Source organism: Patagioenas fasciata, chromosome 1 (genome assembly GCF_037038585.1).
Source record: "Patagioenas fasciata isolate bPatFas1 chromosome 1, bPatFas1.hap1, whole genome shotgun sequence".
Taxonomy (NCBI): Eukaryota; Metazoa; Chordata; class Aves; order Columbiformes; family Columbidae; genus Patagioenas; species Patagioenas fasciata.
Genome location: NC_092520.1, coordinates 19,768,423 through 19,780,774, shown reverse-complemented (window position 1 = coordinate 19,780,774; position 12,352 = coordinate 19,768,423).

The window sequence follows — 12,352 nt, the reverse complement described above, 5'->3', positions numbered from 1 at the left end:
AGAAATGAAATCAATGCACTCAATACGTCTGTTAAGTCATACATTAATATAAATGCAATTAACAAGTTGTGGGAATATAATGGAAGATTGGTGAGAAGAATTGTAAATACGCCCTAGCCACTGCAGCTGGGGTGTAGAAAAACACATCACACTAGTTGTTGTTTATCTTTGTGTGCTTCACAAGTAGAACCTCTGTGTTTAGATAAGATAGGCCTGTGAAAGTCTAAAAGGGATCTTATCAAACATCCTTGAAATTCCTGCTCTACTGCAGGCAAAGATCAAAGCAGCGTGATAAACTGTGCCTGTGTGAATCCCTGGTGTACTGGCAAAACCAGCAGGCTCGGTGATCTTCTCATAAGCACTGAGCTCCGCAATGCCTGCATTCCCACTTGCGTGCCTCCGTCTGGGTGCGTAGCTGCTTTTTCAGAGATCCCCTGGTTAGCAAGGTAACGAAAATAAATTTACTGTTTGCATTTCATCCATGTGACTTGCCTGTGTCCGATGACACGCATGTGAATGTATCGTAGACCAGTCACTGAAATAAATAGTCTGAGGGGCAGATCCTCAGCTAGTATACTGGTATCCCCTCACCCATGCTGAGTTATTTTTCATCAGGTTTCACTTTTTTGCAACAGAAGACAACGTGGCCAAAAATAATACAGTTTATTTCAATATTGTCACTACAGCATAGAGTCACATATGCATACTTGTAAGGCAATATTTAGCTAAATACATACAGCTTTATGTGGACTTCTAAAATTGCAAAGCTGAAAGGGTGTATCAGATAATTTAGTCTGATTTTAACCAGAAGGCTGTTTGTCATAAATTAATGGTTAATGCAGGAAATAAATCTGAAAGGGACCCTCTGGACTTTCTAATCTAAACCTTTGCTGTCACATACCACTGAAGTAACTACATACAGAAATATTTACGTGTTTCTTAAAGTTTGCTGCTGTTATTAACTGCTCTGAAAAACAGCCCCAAAATTTCACTCTTTGGAAAGACAGAAGGCATAATTATTGATTTTCAAATTATTAATTTTCAAAGTATTAATTTTCAAATTATTGATTTTATTAGTTTCATTCTTAGTATAGGATTATTTATACTGATATATCTTTGGCTAGCACTGCCCGTGAGTTTAAATAGATTTTGTTCTTTGTGATGTTCACCCCTCCGGCCCTTTTTATTTTAGCCTCTGATGTTATTAATCTCCTTTCATAAGACAGGAGACTCTTACTATTCTCCTGCTTATCCCACTGAATCATTTTTGTATATATTAGTTTGAATTCACCCTTGTTAAACATGCGCGACTAGTTAGTACATTCACTTTGGGTCTTGTACAGTGTCTCTAAAATAAATGTGTGGCCCTGATACATCCTAGGGTTGTATTTGTTTGGGGTTTTTTTCATATACACATCAAATTAGTACCCTCAAATAATTCTGTGATCAGTTGATAATCCATATGTCCCTTATTGCTTTTCATTAATGGAGTCATCATGAACAGCAAGAGTTCTTGATTCCCCCAGACTGAACATGTAGTGGTAGCAAATTCGACGAATCCAGACGCCGGCATAAGCTCTTTGATCGAACGGGCGGGCCGGGCGAGAGTAAGGAGTCTAATTCAATGTGAATTTACCATCCGTACTCTTTAATGAACTCTTAAACAACACTGAATATCAATGTCCCCGAGACCACGTTTTTCCAAGCCTTATATACTCTATACCAAAAGGCCATGCGGCAAGTGCAGGCTACAATTGGTTACACTCACAGTCACTCATCCCCCCCACTATGGTGATTGGCTGCAGGGCACTGTTCACAGACTGTTCATGCGCAGCGGCAACGCCCCTCCTGCAGCCTGGGTCGAGGGCAGAGCGGCTTCTGTTTACTTTCCTTTTGTCTCTGGTGTCTCAGGGAAATCCTTCCGTGTAGCACAGCGGCATCAAGCCCTGGCTTGTTCACAGCACACGGCCAGAGACTCTCCACAATTCCTCCTTTTTTTTCTTTTTGGACAAGCCAGGATTGATTAGCTGTGTGTTCTAATCCTTCTTTGATATGTGATAAAAAACAACTTATACATAACATATAAATAACAACAACAATCAACGTAAACAGTGCACTTTGCAATAAACCTGAGGTATTCCATTGCCGTTTAAATATCGCAATGGATTGATTAAACAAATTCCAAGAACTTTGGTTTAAAGATACTCAACTTATAACAAACGATGTGCTGGGTGTTGATAAACTTACTCAAGAGGTAGTGGTGTTTAAAGATCTACTTATATAACTATAGTACGCATACATGTCACAGCTAAATCAATGCAAAGGTTACACCTCACTCTGTGACCTCCGAAGGTTCTGCTGCAGGGAGTTGACTTGGTTGAGTTTGTTTCAACTCCGGCTTTACTGCTCGGCTTGGAACCCACAATGGACCTTGATCTGTGGAGAGACACATATACCCTCTACCATTAAAAATAACAGGTACTGGTCCCTTCCACAATCCAGTGGTGGGATCACGATATCTCACCATGAATTCCGGTAAAGTGTTTTTCCTTCCTAGTCTGATCTGATAATGATGAATGATCACAGGAGGCTCCTCATGGTCTCCAGTTAAACATAAATAATTCAAGGTAAACAACACCTTTGCTAAACGCTGTTGACAATCTAACTCTTCCTGCTTCTGTTTGCTCAAATACCCTTTAATCATTTGATGTGCTCTCTCGATGATTCCTTGGCCTGTTGGGGAATGAGGTATACCTGTAACGTGTTTCACTCCCCATTTCATTAGAAAAGTTCTAACTTTCTGGCTAACATAGGCAGGGCCATTGTCTGTCTTAATCTTTTCTGGGACACCCATTACAGCAAAACAAGCTGTAAGATGTTTACATACATGTAGTGCTTTTTCTCCTGGTAAAGCAGTAGCCCATATCATTTTTGAAAAAGTATCAATTGTGACATGCACATATTTAAGTCTTCCAAATTCTGGCACATGTGTCACATCCATTTGCCATACTTCTAAGGCTTTTAAACCTCGAGGATTGACACCGATTCCTATACCTAACATCTGGCTTCCACACTGAGGACATGCCTGTACAATACTTCTTGCTTCATTTAAAGTTAAATCAAATTGTCTTTGGAGACCTCTGGCATTCTGATGAAAGCTCTCATGACTTTGTCTCGCTTGTTGGAATTTATCTGTTGGAGGCATGTGCTGTACTGAACTTACTAAACTATCTGCAATTTGATTTCCTTCACCTAGACCAAGATTCCATTGATGACTGCGGATGTGAATCACACAACAGGGTTCTTTTCTTTGATTTAAAATAGCTCTCAATTGTACAAACAATTTTCCTAATCGAGGATTATTCGATTGTCTTAACAGGGCATTTTCCATTCTGGGTATTACACCTGCTACATACAAAGAATCTGTGACAACATTTAGAGCAGATTTCAGCCAATTATTTAAGGCCCATATTACTGCCGTGAGCTCTAAAGTCTGCAATGAATCCTCTTTTGAACCTTCAATTAAATGTTGTTTCCATTGACTATTCTCTTGCCAGACACATGCTGCCTGGTGTCTTCGTTTTCCTGCATCTGTATATACTGTAAGGCCTTCAACAGGTTTTGCTTTTACTTTGCTTCTCTCTAACCACTGATTTGTTCTAAGGAATTGCCATAGTTTACCTTTTGGTTGTCGTGAATGTACCTTGCCTATAAATCCTAATAATGCATTCTGTATAGGCATCGAATGTCTCAGCCACCATTCTAAATCGGCTCCATTTATCGGAATACTGATGTCATCTGGTTCCTGACCGCTAATTTCTAATATTCGAGATCTTCCTTTTCGAATCAATTCTCCAATTGCTTCTGGTCTCGTTTGAATACTGAATTTTGGTTGGACACTGAGAAAAATCCACTCTAATAATCGCAAATCATTTTCTGTTTTCAATCTGACAGTGGCACAAAAGGAAGAATCTGTAGCAACATCTATGGGGAATTCCCCGTTTTTGTTTTGCCACTGGCAGATGATTGCACACGGATGTTCTAGATTGCTAATAAGGAGGGAAACTGGTTGATCAGAAAGTCTTCGGCTAGACCAATTTGTCTGTACTTTTTGTGTAATATCAGAAAGACATTTGAGATGCACGGACTCTAAGCTTATTTTCTTAGCTGGATCACCTCCTTTTAGAAGTGAAGTAAGAAGTGCTATATCATTGTTAGTAATGCCTACGCAATTTCTAATCCATTGTATGTCCCCTAACAATTTTTGGACATCATTTAATGTTTGTAAATCAGTATGTAATTCAATTTTTTGTGGACAAATCTGTGCATCACAAATGGACCAACCAAGGTATTTCCAAGGTGCAGACTTTTGAACTTTCTCTGGAGCTATGACCAACCCCTTTTCTTTGAGTTTGATCGTAATTTGGACTATGGAGCTTTCTGTGAACTCAGCTTGTTGACAGAACAGAATATCATCCATATAATGATAAATAATTGTTTGTTTCCATGATGCACGAATAGGTTGAAGTGCCCATGCAACATACATTTGGCACAGTGTAGGAGAATTTTTTCATACCTTGCGGTAGCACTACCCACTCATACCTTTTAGCTGGTTCCGCTTTGTTTACTGAAGGCAGTGTAAATGCAAAACGCTGTGTATCTTGTTCATGTAAAGGAATGGTAAAGAAACAATCCTTTAAATCTATAATTAGAATATGCCAATTTTCTGGTAACATTACAGGTGATGGTAATCCAGGCTGCAAAGCACCCATGGCTTGCATTTGATCATTTACCTTTCGCAAGTCATGTAATAATCGCCACTTTCCACTCTTTTTTGGTATTACAAAAATTGGGGTATTCCATGGACTAATAGAAGGCTTGATATGGCCTGCAACTAATTGCTCTTCTACTAATTCACGTGCCTTTTGCAGTCGCTCTTCTGTTAATGGCCACTGGTCAACCCAAACTGGGCTATCTGTTAACCAGGTCAATGGAGGGTTGGGCAACTGCTTTCCAGTGACCACTAAGGAAAAGGTGAAGTAGTTAACACGGCACCAAGTTGCCCCAAGACATCACGGCCAATAAGCGCCTCAAGGCTGCTTGGCAATTCCATTACATGCACCCTAAGGGTAACACATTGACCTTCAGGGAAACTAATCGAAATGGGATCAACACTTATATTTGGAGTAGTTTGACCACCTACTCCAGCAACAGTGGAAGAGATTGATTTTTGAAGTTTCCAATTTTGTGGCCATTTGAATTGACTAATGATGGAGACATCAGCTCCAGTATCAAGCATTGCATTTACATCTACAACAACAGTAGAATCAGATTGAAATAGTTGCACACGTAACATGGGACGCTGAGTCATTGATGAGGTGAAGCAAACTGCAGGACCTGTCGATCCAAATCCTTTATCATGCCTTTGTGTTGAGGATGCTGGAGGAACTCCTGGAAGCATTGGTAGGCAGTTTTCCAGTGCTACTACCTGAGCTATTCTACTCCCAGAAGGAATAAAAATTGGCGGATGCAGAGTGTAGGCCAGGATTTGAACAGTTCTTGTGAAATCTGCATCAATTATACCTGTTATTACTATAAGACCTTTGATACTAGCAGAAGAACGGCCAATCAATAGGCCTCCAATGAGACTATCTTGTCGAAATAAAGGTCCTTTAGCATTAGTTGGTATTCTATGAATTGCAGTATTGGTCAATGTAATATCTACTGCCGTCTTCACATCAATTCCGAGGCTTCCTGCGGTGCTTGGTTTGTTGAGGTGAAAGAAGCCTGGTTCATGGTTGGTCGCTGATTGTGATACAGGTTCGGAGATGTTCTTTGTGTCTGGTAGCTTCTGAACGTATACCATAGCTTGTGGTTGTTTGTTTTGCTTGCTGCAAAATTTTCCAATTGTGTGGTTCCCATACCGTTGTCTGAGTGTTCATATTTTGAATTACCGGTAGGGCTAATTTTGCTGGAGACCAATCACCTTCTAGGATGGCATCTTTGATGACCCCTGACCATCTGCCACGTCGGGGCTGCGGCTGGTCAGTAGAATCTATAGGCACCTTTGATTGCATTGTTTGTGAAGGGCAAGCCGGTTTTTGAAACTCAATTTGTTCCTTATTTTTCTCTACATTTGACACTCTTAAGTTAAGTTGTTCAAGCTTGTTGGTAATAACTTGCAGTAACTGCTCTACTGCTTGGGGTGAGCCCAATGATGTAGGAGGAGGCTCACAAAAAACTTCCGCGGGTGCTTGCGGAGGCAAAGTTTGAGGCGGCCCCGGCCCCGGCGACGGCGCCGGCCCGGCCTCCACGCTTTTCTCGGAGGGAGGGGGGGCGTCCGGCTCGGGGCAGGGCAGAGGCGGAGCGGTAGGAGGAGGGCGGCACTCAGGGCCTCCCACATCCGGACAGTCGACTAGTTGCACTTCCGCCTTCTTGGCACATTGCCCCAGAGACTCGGAGGGGGAAACTTCCGGTTCTTTGTTTACGAGCCGCGCAGTTTCTAATCCGCGTTGCAGATCGGATTGTGAAAGTATTGGCTGAGCCGGGACCCCGCGACCACCCCGAACGGCAGGCAGACCCCACAGAGTAGCCCACAGGCCCCTCTTTTCTTTAGGACAAGTTTTATCAGTCCAGGTTTGTTCTGGGACAAGCGCCTCCGCGGCTCTTAGGGCGGCACGTTGTTCCGATTTCATAACTTCTAATGATTCTAATACGGTTTTCCACAATTCTCTCACAGCTTTAATTTCTTTCTCTTCTTCCCCTCTGATAGTTTTGTCCCACATAGTGTCCCCCACTGATCTCCATTCCGTTGGGGAAAACAAAAGTGGAACTTCTCCAAAGTGTCCCCACTTCTGAGCTAAAAAAATCAATGTGATTAGCTTTTCCTGTGACGATTCAATACCTCTCTTAGAGAGAATAGTCGTCAGCAGTGCCGCGGCTGTTTCAATATCCATTATCTTATCAGCGCGGTCTTAACGTAGGATGCGAGTGGCCAGCTCGACAGGTGCCCGTCTTTTGATATCGGACTAAGCACACTATCCCACACCCCGGCTTGGCTCCGTTTTTATGAACGCTGCTTACCGCAGTAATTTCGATCCGGAGCGTTATGCTTTGCTAACGATCCATCCTTCTGCTACCATTTGTAGATCCGAAGCGTTATGCTTTGCTAACGAACCATCCTCTGCTACCAATTGTAGTGGTAGCAAATTCGACGAATCCAGACGCCGGCATAAGCTCTTTGATCGAACGGGCGGGCCGGGCGAGAGTAAGGAGTCTAATTCAATGTGAATTTACCATCCGTACTCTTTAATGAACTCTTAAACAACACTGAATATCAATGTCCCCGAGACCACGTTTTTCCAAGCCTTATATACTCTATACCAAAAGGCCATGCGGCAAGTGCAGGCTACAATTGGTTACACTCACAGTCACTCATCCCCCCCCACTATGGTGATTGGCTGCAGGGCACTGTTCACAGACTGTTCATGCGCAGCGGCAACGCCCCTCCTGCAGCCTGGGTCGAGGGCAGAGCGGCTTCTGTTTACTTTCCTTTTGTCTCTGGTGTCTCAGGGAAATCCTTCCGTGTAGCACAGCGGCATCAAGCCCTGGCTTGTTCACAGCACACAGCCAGAGACTCTCCACAATAACACAGTAAGATCTTTGATCTACTTTCATGTGTGATCTTCATTCAAACACTCTTCTAATGAATAAAGCCATTTCCATTAACCAACTTTACCCATGCCAGACGTGTTCCAGCCCTCAGACTGCCATGACCCTGAACACGTTACTCCTTACACAAGTTCAGCTGGCAGAGTCCAAGGTCAGCTCCTTCACTGATAAGAGCAGTCGTGAAAAAAGCCAGGGACCTGCCTCCACTTTCCTTTGAGAGACAGTTCTAGTCTGAGCCTTTACACTGGCCCTTGCCTGGGCCACTGTGCAGCAGCTCTATTTGCACCATGTGGCACCTCTGCGGGCCTGGTCCTGACCCAGCCTCACTGATTTGGCGTCCTGGCTTGGCCTTGGGCCTGCTTGTCACTTCAGGCCTGCTGGGTGACCACTGGACTGTGTCTCCCCATGACCACTGTGTCTCAATCCAGTCTTGACCCTGGCTTGCTGCTCTGCATCCTGACTCGTTGTTGGCGAGGTGACAGCTTTCAGCTGCCCTGGTGTTGTGCTTATCTCCCAGGACACCTTCCACTACAGAGCATCCAACTCTTGCTGCACCTTGACTGTGCCCAACCCCAAACACAGAACCCTCCTAATTCTGTCATAATTTCTATATAATGTTCACTTTTGGATAGACAAGCTCAAAGAAAATGGTGGAGGAAATTAGGTCAGGACACTTTGATGAAATAAGAGTAGCAGAGTGAAATAAATGAGAGAAAAATTACAAACAGTGTGTACCTGACATCTCTCTGAATCTTGGTTGTGTTGCTTGTTTCCATGGCATGTTCATTCTAATGGTAAACACCTTGCAAGAGGCGCTTCATCTTTCCGATATATTTGTATAGGCTCTTGCCCATTAGGAAACACATGTAATACAAATGTGTTTGTTTTTTTGTTTTTTTGGTTTTTTTAAATTAGGTCCTCCAATTCTTTACTATTTTTAAAGGTTATTTTTGTAGAAGGCCAACAAACCACTAGATGGCAAACAGTTTCAGCAAGATAATACACAGGTATTGACACAATCTTCTGCCCTCAGCTTCATCATTGAGGCCACAGAGTGGAGCCCCATGCAATTTACAAAAGTCTTGGGTGAAGCTGATATGGTCCTTCTCCTCTTTGCTTCTCCATCTCTTTTGCTTGCTGTTATAGTGTGCATGAGCCAGGTGTGGAGTGGATTCATAGAGGTGATCTATGCAAAAACTAACCTAGAAAAAAAAGAAGAAAGTAAGTGGTTTCCAGCCATTTCAGTTCAATCCACCATGCTACAGCCGCCATGTGCAAAATGAGAAGATGTATCCTGGGAAAACAGCCGTCCCAGCTTGCATTATTTTATGCTGCTAAGCAAAAGTACTACATATTCTTCCATTTGGCATAAAATTCCAGGGTTCAGCATGATAAAAGCATTACAAATGTATACCAATGATCAGCAGATAATCTCTGTAAATTACTAGAGATGATCTCTTAGAGTCCTCTTGGATGATCTCTTCAGTCCTCTGGTTACAGTTTTTCTTTGATTGAAACAAGAGCTTTATTCAGTGCAACTAAGCTCTCTCCCAAAAATATATTAAAAAAAAAAAGATGGGAGAGCAGAGGGCCACATTATTTTATCTTGGCAATCTTCAAGTGATTTGTGGCAGTGGTGATGTGAGCTGCTGACACAGGACATGGTTGTTTCTCCAAACTATGGCATCTCTTTACCCTAATTTTTCTAATTCTGAGACCATGTAAATGACCAAAGTCTTTCTCTCTACCTGCACTTGGCAGTTTGGTAACACAGCCCTTTATCTAATTTTTAAGCAATCAAAAATGTAGTCATTGATCATAAGAAGCTCCAATGAGTCAGGAACTGGCAGAGGTTTAGTCTGTAGCCCAGAAGCGTAGGACTCGAGAGCCACGAGTCTGAAGTAATCCGTGCCTGAAAGAAGGCAAGATTGTGAAGGAGTTTTCATCAACCAGTGATGGATTAATAAGTAAAAAAATAATGAGGTGGTTGTTTTTGTTTGGGGAATTAAAGTGGTTTATAAGCTTTTCTGTAAAAGGCAGGTAACCTGAGTACCATCGAAGTCTGTATGTAGCTGTCAAGCGATTCCACAGCTAAAGGGAGATCTGGGAACTTTGGCACTTCATTGGTGAGGATCCGGTCACTGCAGTGCAGCAGGTCAGGAGAGTGTTTTGTTTGCCATTGCTTTGTCATTGCTGGTTTCACTACAGCACCTGAAGTACAGCGGGAAACAGATAGAAATGTTTGGAGTTTCGTCATTCAAAGAGGTTGAGCTCTGGAAATAAGCCAGAGCCTGGTGTTGTCCACTCAGAGAGGAAAGCTGAAGAGGTGGGTCTGTCTTATAACAGGAAGGTGAATTACTGCTGTGGAATTCTGCAAAGCTGTAAATAATTTGTTGCTTCAAAGCCATGGTTCTGTCATACATAAGAGACAATGAAATCTGTGTGAGACTTTGCATCTCTGAGTTAGGGGACTTTAGAGTTAGTTGTCTGAAAGCCCTCGTACTCTTTAATAGAAAGACATATAAGTTTTATTCACAGGAAAACTTTTCTGACTGTTCTGAATGTCTAAAATTCCTCTACTTCATGTTACGCATAACATTTCATAGCAACAGCTCCTTCTTATAATAAGTTGAAAAAGTGTGTGGACAGTTTAATATGAAGCTTTTAAAACAAACTAGAATTTGTCATTGCTGAATTAGAGCCAGATTTCCATTGTGAATATTTGTCTCCATACAGGGGATCTTAAAGTGTGTTCAAAATACAACTGTACAAGGTCTTGAAAAGGAAATCCTACCACCATGTCCAGCTCATGTCTGAAATACTTGATCTGCAAGTTGTTCGAAGATGGGAAGGTACACCGGGGAAATCAGTGCTTGCTCCATTCTCACATTCTTTCCCAGGTATTGACTTTCACAGTTGCTGGAGACAAAATACTGGACTTGAGGCACCTTTGGTATAGTAAAATGGACTCTTCTTTAATCTAACTCCTTCCTCATTTTCAGGCATCTAATAACTCCCTGAAATTGAAGTTGTAAAGTTCTCACTGGAGAAGAGGAGTTGAGGACCAAAATCTACCAGACCTTCCCCAGTGAATTTATGCTGGGCAATCTTTTTCACTACTACCAGTGTCCCAGCTCCTGATCAAGACAGTAATTAGACTTTCCAATTAAACAAAAGAGCCGTTTTCTGACTGCACAAGATTGGGGCTGACAATGAATTACAGCCCGATATCTACTTCTGTTGCCTACTGGTGCCCATTTCTCTTCTCTGGATAATGCTGTTATGAATGTTTAGTAACATATTTTTACACTCTTCCCAGGAGTCTTTACAGTTTTTTGGTAAGAACACATGCAACAAAGTGTAAGCAAAACCTCTCCTTTAAGCAAGGGTGTTGATTGCTGTAAATGCTCCAAGTCCTGCTGTCCTATCAGTAGCAGGTGAAGTGAGTGTTGTCTGAGGTCCGGCATGCTGGTCTTTGCTACTTTTGAAAAATACATCTTCGTATAACCTGCTAGGAAGGAATGCATTTACCTTTAGTCGTAGCCTATTGATTTCTAATGAGAGGAAGCTCAATTACACAAGAGAAAAGCTTTAGTATAAGATTGTCACAGAGCGTGAAGCACAAGGGCAGTGTACTGAGGCAGAAGTGTGTGTGCCCACCAGGAGGCAGAGCAGGGCAGGGTTCCATCTTGCTCACAGCACTGAACAGACTGCACGCACCAGCAGGGAAGGCAGGCAAAAGTTCTCATCAGATTTTTACATTCAGAAGTAGGAAATTGATAGATTTCTAGTGAATATATGGAATAAAAATGAGAAAGTGCCAAACTGGCAAGAAGCTGAAGTAATAAAATGCATATATGTCAAAATGTTCTCTGGTCAAAGGCTATAATTCAAAATGTATTTTGCTGGTGTTGTTCACAGTCATTGGAAGTCATAATTGGTATGACTGAAAAGAAAATTCTAGTCAGTGTCTAAAGCACTACTGGGGATCAGCTTCTTAAGGTCTACATCAGCTGTTGTGTAAGAGGCCAAATTAGATACTTTCATGTAAATGTGGAGAAGGATGAAGTTTTGATGCTGCAAACACTTATGCATGTGAATGATCATATCTGTTACATCTTTAAAATATAAAAGAGATTACAAAAACAGCCAGAGGCTTACCAGTAAGTACTTGCACATTTGGGACTTCATGGGAATCCAGTTTGTAATAAGCTTATCAGTTACGCTTCTCCTCCAACAGTGTAACTGGAGTTAGAAACAATGATCCTTTTCTCTGATACCCTAGGAGCACATATATCACATTGGGAATGTGAACAGTAGTGTTTTCAAAGTTGCTAAATTTTGTAATTTTTAAAGTATTGCAATCAAAGCCTTCTGCCATTTCAAAATCAGGTAATCAGCTAGGAACTGAAAATCTAAAACCAAGCAAACAAAAAGCTCTCTTCCCTGGCTTGAAGAGAAACCTGAATATAAGAGCACAGAAAAGAAAGAGAATCCCAAACTATTATTAAAGCCTCGTGAGGTAGTGTGTTGGGTTTTGGTTTTGTTTGTTTTGGTTTTGTTTTGTTTTGTTTTGTTTCATTTTATTTCATTTTTTTGTTTTGGGGGTTTTTTGTGTGTGTGTTTTGTTTTGTTTTAATGCCAGTCTCATGACTTTCTGGGAACTTATTTATTGAAAGCC